Genomic DNA, 9,577 nt, shown 5'->3' with positions numbered 1-9,577 from the left:
TGGTGGTGCATTCCCCTTCCCTCCCATTTTTCAGCCTCCCCATGATCTGAGAAATGCTGGTTAGGCCTTGGCCTTGACAAACTGCAGCTTGGCTGAGCTACTCTTGAGCTTATCAAAAACAACGTGCACTCCCAGCAACTGGTGCTGTCTAACGTGTTCCTGCTTTTTTTTTATTTTAACAGCCTTGGAAACTTTGTTTGTGCCTGAATGGTAAACACTGCGTGCAGGTGTGCATGTCCTCTCTGGAACGTGGGAGAGGGGCTGCTCTCCTGGATCTTTAAGTGCTTTAGAACTGTAAGTAAGTTATGCTTGTAAGTAAAGTTACTATAGAGGTATGGTGAATCCTGTATGGGTCCTGTTCTGAGGTGTCGGGTTTGAGTTCAGTTCTCAGTTAAGTGTTGTTTAAGTTGAAGTATGGTTGAGTCTAAAAGCTTTTCAGTGTTATTCCATTGCTAAATGGTTAAGTTTAACTTATAAGTTTAAATGTTGCTACCTTTTACTTAAGTGAAGTGCTGCTGAGCCTTTAGGCCATGTTCTTTTTATCCTTACTCTTTAGATCATCTTTACAAAGACATGCACACACTCACACACATGCACAGATGATTTTCATGGTATTTCATTTTGGATTGACTGACTCTGGATTTTGTTTGTTGCTTTTCCTCGCTGTGCCTTAACCGTCGTGTCAGGAGTAGAGTGAAGCTTGGCAAGGAACCTTGTCCTGCTGTGGCTTTGATATGAAATCTTTCTTTCCTGATAGCTTTCCCATGATTCTTTAAGTGATGTTAAAGTGCCTGTGCCATCCCATCTCTTTAGCAGCATGGTGACCCCAGGATGTCCCCATGGGGCCCCCATGGCAGCACGAGTCCTCATGGTTCTTTTGCAGCCTTTGAGACCCCTGGGATGTCCCCTGGGAGCCCCTGTGAGTGCCTGTGACATCCCAGCTGTTTGGCAAGATGGAACCTCCTGGAATGTCTCCAGGGGCCAAGTGTGAGTGCCTGTGACATCACTGCTCTCCAGCAGCAGGGAGCCCTCTGGAATGTCAGTGTAGATGGCCTGTGAGTTCCTGTGACATCGTGGCTCCTTAGCAGTGTGGAGATTGCTGGGATGTTACCCTGGAGGCCCTGGGATTGCCCTTCCCCTGCCTGTTCCTTAGGAACATAGAGAGCCCTGGGATGTCCCCATGGAACCCCGGGGAGTGCCAGTGCCAAAAGGGCTCCTTAGCACCTAGAGACACCTCTGGTTTTGCCACGGAGTCACTGTGAGTGGCCCTGCCCTCAGATGTCTTTGGAAGATGAAAGAGTCCCAGGATGACATGGGATGTCAGCATGGAGGGCCTGTGAGCAGAGAAAGCTGCCGATCGCAAGTGGGGCCAGGATGAAACCTTGTTGTGACTAAAGGCCAGCCCAGGGTGCCAAAGGAGCCCCCTGGAGCTGTGCTGGGCCGCAGCAGCGGTGAGCAGCAAAGTCCCTGTGAGTGGGGCCCCTGTGAGCCAGGAACTCTCCCGTTGGCTGCACTCGGGGGATCCCTGAAGGACGACGGCTCCTGGGCTGCTGATGCCCCCAGTCCTGGAGGCCTCAGCCTTTTCCCTTTGGTGAGAAGATGCCAAGGCATCTGCAGGGAGTATTTCAGTGCCTTGGAGGGGAATTTTTCACAGGTACCTTGTGCAGGCTCTTTGTGTGCTTGTGTGTGTGCAGGTGTGCATGTGCTCTCTGGAAGGTGGGAGAGGAGCTGCTCCCCTGGACTCTGAAGTGCTTTAGGTTTGTCCCTAGGTCAGGCCTGTAAGTTGCTGTTGTGCTGTGGTAAAGCCTGTGGGGGTCCTTTGCTGAGGTGCTGGGTTTCAGTGAAGTTCTAAGTTAAATGTTGTGTAGTTGAAGTACAATTTAAATGCTATTAGGTGTTGCTCCTCTGCTAAATTGTGGAGTTTAATTTAGGGGATCAATTAAGTTAAATGTTGCTGAGTTTAAGTGCGTTTAAGTCCTCTTGAGCCTTTTGGCCATCTTCTTTTAATCCTTACCCTTTCTATCCTTTTGAGAGACACACCCCCACACATGCATACACAGAGAGACACCCTCCTCCGACAGATAATTTTCAGTATACTTCAGTTTGGATTGACTGACTCAGGATTTTTGGTTTTTGCTCTGGGCCAGGTGGGGACATGGTGGGACGGCAAACTGCGCTGCCTGACTGAGACTGGAAACGGATTCCAGGAATCACCCATGAACTGCCATGGGAATGGCCTGGGAACATGAGTGGGGACCACCTGGGATCCTGCCTAGGAACTACATGGGAACCTGTCCAGGGAGCCACCCAGGATCCACCCAGCAACCTCTCCAAGGAACTGCCCAGGAACCATGTGGGAACCCACCCAGAATCCTGCTCATGTAACCTCTCTGGAAACCCACCCCAGGAACCTTTCAAAACCCATCAAGGAACCTCCTGAAAATTCCCAAGGATCTGCCTGAGAACCACCTTGGAAGCCACCCAGGCACCCACCCAGAAACCGCCTGGGACCTGCCTCAGGAACTCCCCCAGCAACTGCCTGGGAACGGCCCAGAAACCCAAGAAACTTGAAGAAACTCCATGGTTAGCACACATTAAAGCTAAACATCATGAGATTTTTCAGGTTCAGCACAGACTTTCTGTTCAGCACCATCAGACTCACAGGCAAGACTCCTTGGGCTACTGGGACCAGCACCACTGGGACTGCAGAGCCCAGGGGGAAGCCCCCAGAGCAAGGGCATTTCTGCAGAGGGGCCTGGGGTGCACTGAAAGTCCTGAGTGAAGCACTGCTGGAGGTGATGTTCACAGTGTGGAAGGAAGAGGCTGTGGTTTAAGAAGGTGTTTGCCATCAGGGTCCCAGACCAGAGCGAGTGAAAACCAGGGAAAAGGGAATCTCCCTTGCTGGGAGCTGCCAAATTTGGAAAGGGCAAACACAGTGGGAGAAGTTTCAGTCTCTTTGTCCTCTTTTCTGCATGAACTCTTCTGATGGTGGGAGGCCGAGAAGAGCTTTGATGCCAGAACTGTGGATTTCTGTTAGGCTTGAGCAAATCTCACCCATGCAATATTGTTGGGGGCACACAAGGTCTGTCCAGCATGGACTGTTAATGCCACACCCCTCAATATGATTGTCCCTGGTAGTTCTTAAATATCTGGGCCTGCAGATTGACCCTTGGGCTGGTGTATCTAAACTGGAACTATCTGTAAAATCAGGAGATTGGTTACAATGGATCGATAAGGCACCACTGAAACCATTACAGAAAATGGACATCTTGAAACCTTATACCACCCCCAGACTGACCTACTTGGCAGACCAAACAGATGTCAAAGCAGGGTTCCTTGAGTCCCTTGGTGTAGTGGTTTGGTCCAAAATACTCATTACTGTTTGCCTTCTGTGAGATAAGAATTAGGAGAAACGCAAAGCAGACACTATACTTGAAAGAATATAAAGAAATTTATTAACAGACCTAAAAGAGGGAAAAAGGGAAAAAATAAAATCATACCACACCTTCAGAACTCTTCCCCTCCCCCCACCTTCCTCCCTTCTCCCACTGACAATGTGAAGAGACAACCCTTGAGATGTTTAGTCTGTTTACCACTTCCATAATAACCTTGTTCAGTTCATTTAGGAAGAGGAGTCTCTCTCGCTCATGCTATGGAGAAACTATCACAACGAGACAGCCGCCCGGGTTGGTTCTCTGCTCGCATCATGTGAGAGTCCCTTCCCACGACTTGCAGCTTTTCCCACACCTGCTTTCAAGGGTCCAATCTTGAGCTACTGGGGTGCAATTTTAAGGTTGAGCCGTTCAGAAACAAAAGTTCTCTTTACCCATCTCTGGGAGCATTTCATCTCTAAGAACAGAGGTCCTCCTCCTTCCCTGGGATCAAAGGATCCTCCCCATCTTCATCTCTAGGACTATCTCTGGGAGCATCTCTAGGAACTGAGGTCTTCTCCTTTTCCATTTGGAGCAAAGGTCCTCATTGCTTCCATCTCTCCCCGTTCAAACTTCTCATGAAATTACAGCTGCTTCAGCATGTGCTTATCTCAGTGCAGGTGCTTTTGCTCACAAGTTGAACGCCTCACCCCCCATGCTTTCATGAAATTACAATGGGTACTCTGATACTTCATAGCTTTACAACAGAATTTCAGCTTTAAGCATCTCCTCTTTTTCTTCCCTCAGGTTTTCAGCTCTTCACAGCACTAAAAGGGCTTGGCTTATAAGTACGATCGGCTGTCAAGGAATGGTGGCATCTACCCCCAAGCACATGTGACACCATCCTGTATTCAAGCACAAAGGAGGTTTGAGTACCCCCAGGCTGATAGGACTGATTCCAACTGTACAAGATCAATGACTGAATAGACTTGCTCAATCCTCAGATGAAACAATCAAAACATTTCTGAAGAAAGAACAAATACAACAAGCCTATGAAAAGCATGGATACAAGCCACAGGAGACAAAGACAAGACGCCATCAATATGGCAACCCAAACCAGTGACAGAAGCACCCAAATTTGGTGATGAGGAAATAACATCAGAATGGGAGGCAGCCACTCCAAAGACCAGCTCTCTGAAACCTCACAACTGGAGAAAAGTAGAATTTGCAAAATGGACCAAACTGGTATCCCAGGGCCTGGCTATTACCAGCTTTGAATGGGAAAGGACCATCAACTTCTGGATCAAGAGCTACAGAGGCACATACCCCACAGGGAGCTTGGAACAGCACTGCAGGTGAGAGCCAACATTTACCCCACCAGAAAGTTCCTGGCAAAGGGTAGGTAAGAAAGGCACATCGAATCCTGCAGCCACTGCCAGGCTGAGAATGGAACATGCTCTCAGGTCATCGGGAACTGCCCAATCATGGATGGAGGATGCAAGAATTAAAAGGCACAATTACATCCGTGAAATGTTACCAAAGGGAGCTGAACAGGAGGAGTGGGTAATGTTTCAGGAACCACATCTAAGAGATGACAGCAATGAGTTATAGAAACAGGAGCTAATATTTGTGAAGGCAAAGCAAGTATTCATGGTGGATGTGACCCCAGGCAGGTGTTGACGCTGTGTGATTTCTGCCCAGTGCTCTGAATGTCCAGGTGAAGAAATTCAATGAAACGCGCGTAAACGGCGGGAGTAACTATGACTCTCTTAAGGGGTCATTGTTACTAACTGGGCATAGCTGCAGAGGTCGCACCTCCTCGTGGTCCCGCCGGATACCCGTAAGGGTAGCAAAGTCGACCTCTGCCCCAGAGTGAGTGAGGGAGCAATATCTCCCTCCCTATTGCTGGACTCGCCACCCAGTGGTAGATTCACTAATCGCAGAAACAAATTTATTGGCACAGCCATTCGCTGTTGCCCAAAGCCTTGTTCACGGGCATTAGTTGAACGCAGTCTGCAGACTGGTCGAGGGTTCTATCTGCAGACTTTGACAACCCTCCTCTTAACTTGACCAAACGCCATCATGGTCTTGACGATAGTACATTCTGTAGCTTTGAGGTATGTGTCAACAGCCACCCAAACTGACCTTCTAGATCTGTGGGTCGAGGAGGCCAAAATACCATCTTCACCTGTAGTGTTAGAGGAGGAGAAGTTCGATCTAGCATCTTTGGAGTTTATTAACTCTAAACTTGATTTCGAGGTTGGGAGCCATCTGGGCAACATTGCAGAGTGTCTGGCGGTACTTCCTGAACCTTATGAAACTGTGCTCTCTGGGCCAGTTCAGGAGGAAATAAATGGGTGTGAAATAAGAGAAATAGAGGAGCCAGTAACACCGGATGCTCCTCCCGGGACCAGCAGGGACGGAACAATTACAGGAATTCCTGTGATATCTGTCCCAGACAAAAATCCATCGTGTCCATGCTGTACGACCCGGTTTACTAGGATGCAGGGGCTAATAGACCATCTAAAGAAAGGCCATGGATGTAGAAAGATCTGGTTCAGGTGCTCTAAATGTGGTAAACAAAATCTGAAATACCACAGTATCGCCTGTCACACCCCTCAGTGTAAAGGTGAAGGTCATATGGCTCCCACGGGCAGTTTGATCTGTGAGGTTTGTTCCCGTGGCTTTGCTACCAAGATTGGACTGGGCCAACACAAGAGGTTACAACATCCTCTTGTGCGTAATGCGGAACGAATAGTTGCCTCCCACCCTAAAGAAACATCTTTAAGGGGGGCCCATAAAAGGGCATGGACCGAAGAGGAGGAGGCTCTCCTGAACCAATTGGTGGTTAAGTTTGCCGGTAGCAGGAACATCAATCAGCTGATAGCGGAGCACTTACCATCTAAGACACCAAAGCAGATTAGTGACAAAAGACGCCTTCTGGGAAAAGGTCCCTCGAGGAAAGTTCGATCTAGAGAAGGCGGGGATGTAGGGAGAGAAGAACCTCCCCAGTCTGCTAAAAGGCAAAGTGAGGGACGCTTGCGGCTCCACTATCATGATGCCATCAAGCTGAAGCTATCGGCCGGTAAGTTCACCATGTATCAGGAGGCTTTTGAGGAAATCATAGATGGGCAAGATCCGCAGCTAGTGGTGAACGAAGTATATGAGAAGTTTCGGGATAGTGTGGTTGAGCTTAACCAAAAAGGGTCTAAGCCGCGAAGGCCACGGAGGCCTAAAGGCCAAAAGGCATCCGGTAAAACAACTAAGTGGATGCAGAAAAGGGCCGTTAAGAAGGGAAAATATCTGAGATATCAGAAATTGTTCCAGATTCATAGAGAGAGGTTGGCACGTACTATACTGGATAACGTGGAAGCCCTGCAGTGCCAAATACCATCTGGTGTTATCCACAAGGCATTCAAAGATAGATGGGAAACATCTGTTTGTTTTAGTGGTCTTGAAACCTTCCCTGTATACAGGGAAGCAGATAACACCATGTTTTGAGACATGATTTCTGAGAAGGAGATTGGTAAAAACTTGAGGGAGATATCTAAAACCTCCGCTCCTGGGCCAGATGGGATTACTTTGGGTCATCTTATCAAAACAGACCCTAAGTTCTCCCAGTTGAGAGAGATTTTCAACCTCTGGCTGGCCACCGGAACTCTACCTGATGCGCTGCGGGACTGCCGGACAGTTTTGATACCCAAGTCATCCAACGAGGAGAAACTTGGCGATATCAATAACTGGAGGCCTATTACCATTGCATCGGTGGTATTTAGGTTATTCTCCAGGATCGTGAATGCGAGACTGGCTCGAGCATGTCCCATTAACCCCAGACAACGGGGTTTTATCAGTGCATCAGGCTGTTCTGAGAACCTTAAGCTGTTACAGCTTCTGGTTAAAAAGGCAAAACAGGAGCATCGAAGTTTAGGGGTAGTGTTTGTGGATATTGCCAAGGCGTTTGATACCGTTTGCCATCAGCATATCATTGCTGGTTTGGTTAAGAGAGGGGTTGATTCCCATATAATCCATCTAATCGGTGAGATGTACAGGAATATCAAAACGTACATCGTCACCAAGAATGGGACGACAGACCCTATTAACATCCGCTCCGGTGTTAAACAGGGCGACCCAATGTCACCTCTGTTATTCAATCTGGCGCTGGACCCTCTACTATGTAAACTGGAAACAGAAGGTCATGGATTCTATCATGGAGGATTTAAGATTACGGCCATGGCCTTCGCAGACGATCTGGTGCTTCTGAGCGACTCATGGGAAGGCATGTGTTATAACATCAAAATTTTGGAGACCTTTTGTAAACTTTCTGGCCTCCGGACCCAAGGGGAGAAATGCCACGGCTTTTACATCAAGCCGACTAAGGACGCGTATACCATCAATGATTGTCCTGTCTGGCAAGTTGGAGGAACTCCCCTGAACATGATCGACCCGGGAAGCTCAGAGAAATATCTAGGCACACAGATCGATCCTTGGACCGGTTTTGCTGATCCAAAACTTCCAGAAAAACTAGAAGAGTGGCTTCATCGGATTGGGACCACACCACTTAAACCCCTCCAGAAGGCCGATATACTCAGGACATATACCATCCCTAGACTGATATATCTGGCCGACCATACCGATGCAAAATCTGGGCTCCTCGAATCCCTTGGCCTTATGATTAAGAAAGCGGTCAAGGAGTGGCTTCATCTTCCAACTAGTACATGTGATGCCATCTTGTATTCGAGATTTAAGGATGGAGGGCTGGGACTTATCAAGCTGGCGGTGCTTATACCAAGTATCCAAGCGCGAAGATTGCATAAATTAGCACAATCTTCGGATGGGACTGTAGTTTCCTTTTCAAAGGGTGAACATCTGGAATTATTATATGAGAAATTATGGATTAAAGCTGGTGGCGTTCGAGAGTCCATCCCCCAGATTTGGGGTCCCATCCCAGTGATGGAAATTGTTAGTGAGGGCAGTGAAGCCTTGTCAGAGTGGGAGGCACCACGTTCTAAGCTTCACCTCCCTAGACCGTGTGACTGGCGGAAGGTGGAATTTAAGAAATGGAAACATCTGGTTGCCCAGGGCCATGGGATTGAAAATTTTGAGAATGATAAGATCAGTAATGATTGGTTGGTGCATTACCGCGGCATCCCCCACAAGAAACTCATAACCGCGCTGCAATTAAGAGCAAATGTCTACCCCACTCGGGAATTTCTGGCAAGGGGTAGACACGATGTCTGTGTTCAAACTTGTAGACACTGTGGCGCCGTATATGAATCAGCTGCTCACGTCATCAGAAACTGTCCAATTACTCAGGAAGCCAGAATTAAAAGGCACAATGTCATCTGTGAAACCCTTAGCCAGGAAGCTAAGAGGGAGAATTGGACAGTTTTCCAAGAGCCACACCTGAGAGATGAGGAAAATGAACTATTCAAACCGGATTTAATCTTCGTTAAGGAGGAAAAGGCACTGGTAGTGGATGTTACAGTGCGATACGAGCACAGCAACTCCTCGTTGAAAGAGGCCGCTGAGGAGAAGGTGAAGAAATATCAACGCCTTCTCCCACATATTCAGGACCTCACAAATGTAACATCAGTAGAGTTCGCGGGTTTTCCCCTGGAAGCGCGGGGGAAGTGGTATGAGAAGAACTCTGAGTTGCTAGAGGCCATGGGACTCTCTAAAACGAGGCTAGGGAGACTAGCCTGGACCCTGGCATCCAGAGCGCTCTTCTCCTCTGTTGACATAGTTCATATGTTTGTAAGCAAAGCTAGATTAGTTGTACCTGTACAATAAAGGCCCCTTCCCTCAGTGGTTCGATCTGGACAGTGGAATTGGTTTTGGGTGGGAGGGGTTCATCCCCTTCTATCGTGTCTTGCCCAGATTTGGGCTACAAATTCGAATTTGACCAGGTGGACGGGCCACCTTTACTTAACCCGGAAAAGAAGCATATAATTTTATATGTTTATTAAGGTCATAGTTGCTAACTGGGCATAGCTGCAGAGGTCGCACCTCCTCGTGGTCCCACCGGATACCTGAAAGGGTAACAAAGTCGACCTCTGCCCCAGTGTGAGTGAGGGGGTATTATCTCCCCTCCCTATTGCTGGAATCGCCACCCAGTGGTAGTTTCACAAACTGCAGAAACAAAAATTTGTTGGCGCAGCCATTCGCTGTTGCCCAAAGCCTTGTCCACGGGCATTAGCTGGACACAG

The sequence above is a fragment of the Coloeus monedula genome, assembly GCF_965178545.1.
Source record: "Coloeus monedula genome assembly, chromosome: 38".
Lineage (NCBI taxonomy): Eukaryota > Metazoa > Chordata > Aves > Passeriformes > Corvidae > Coloeus > Coloeus monedula.
The sequence above is the reverse complement of the archived record's forward strand: the minus strand, read 5'-3'. Positions refer to the sequence as shown.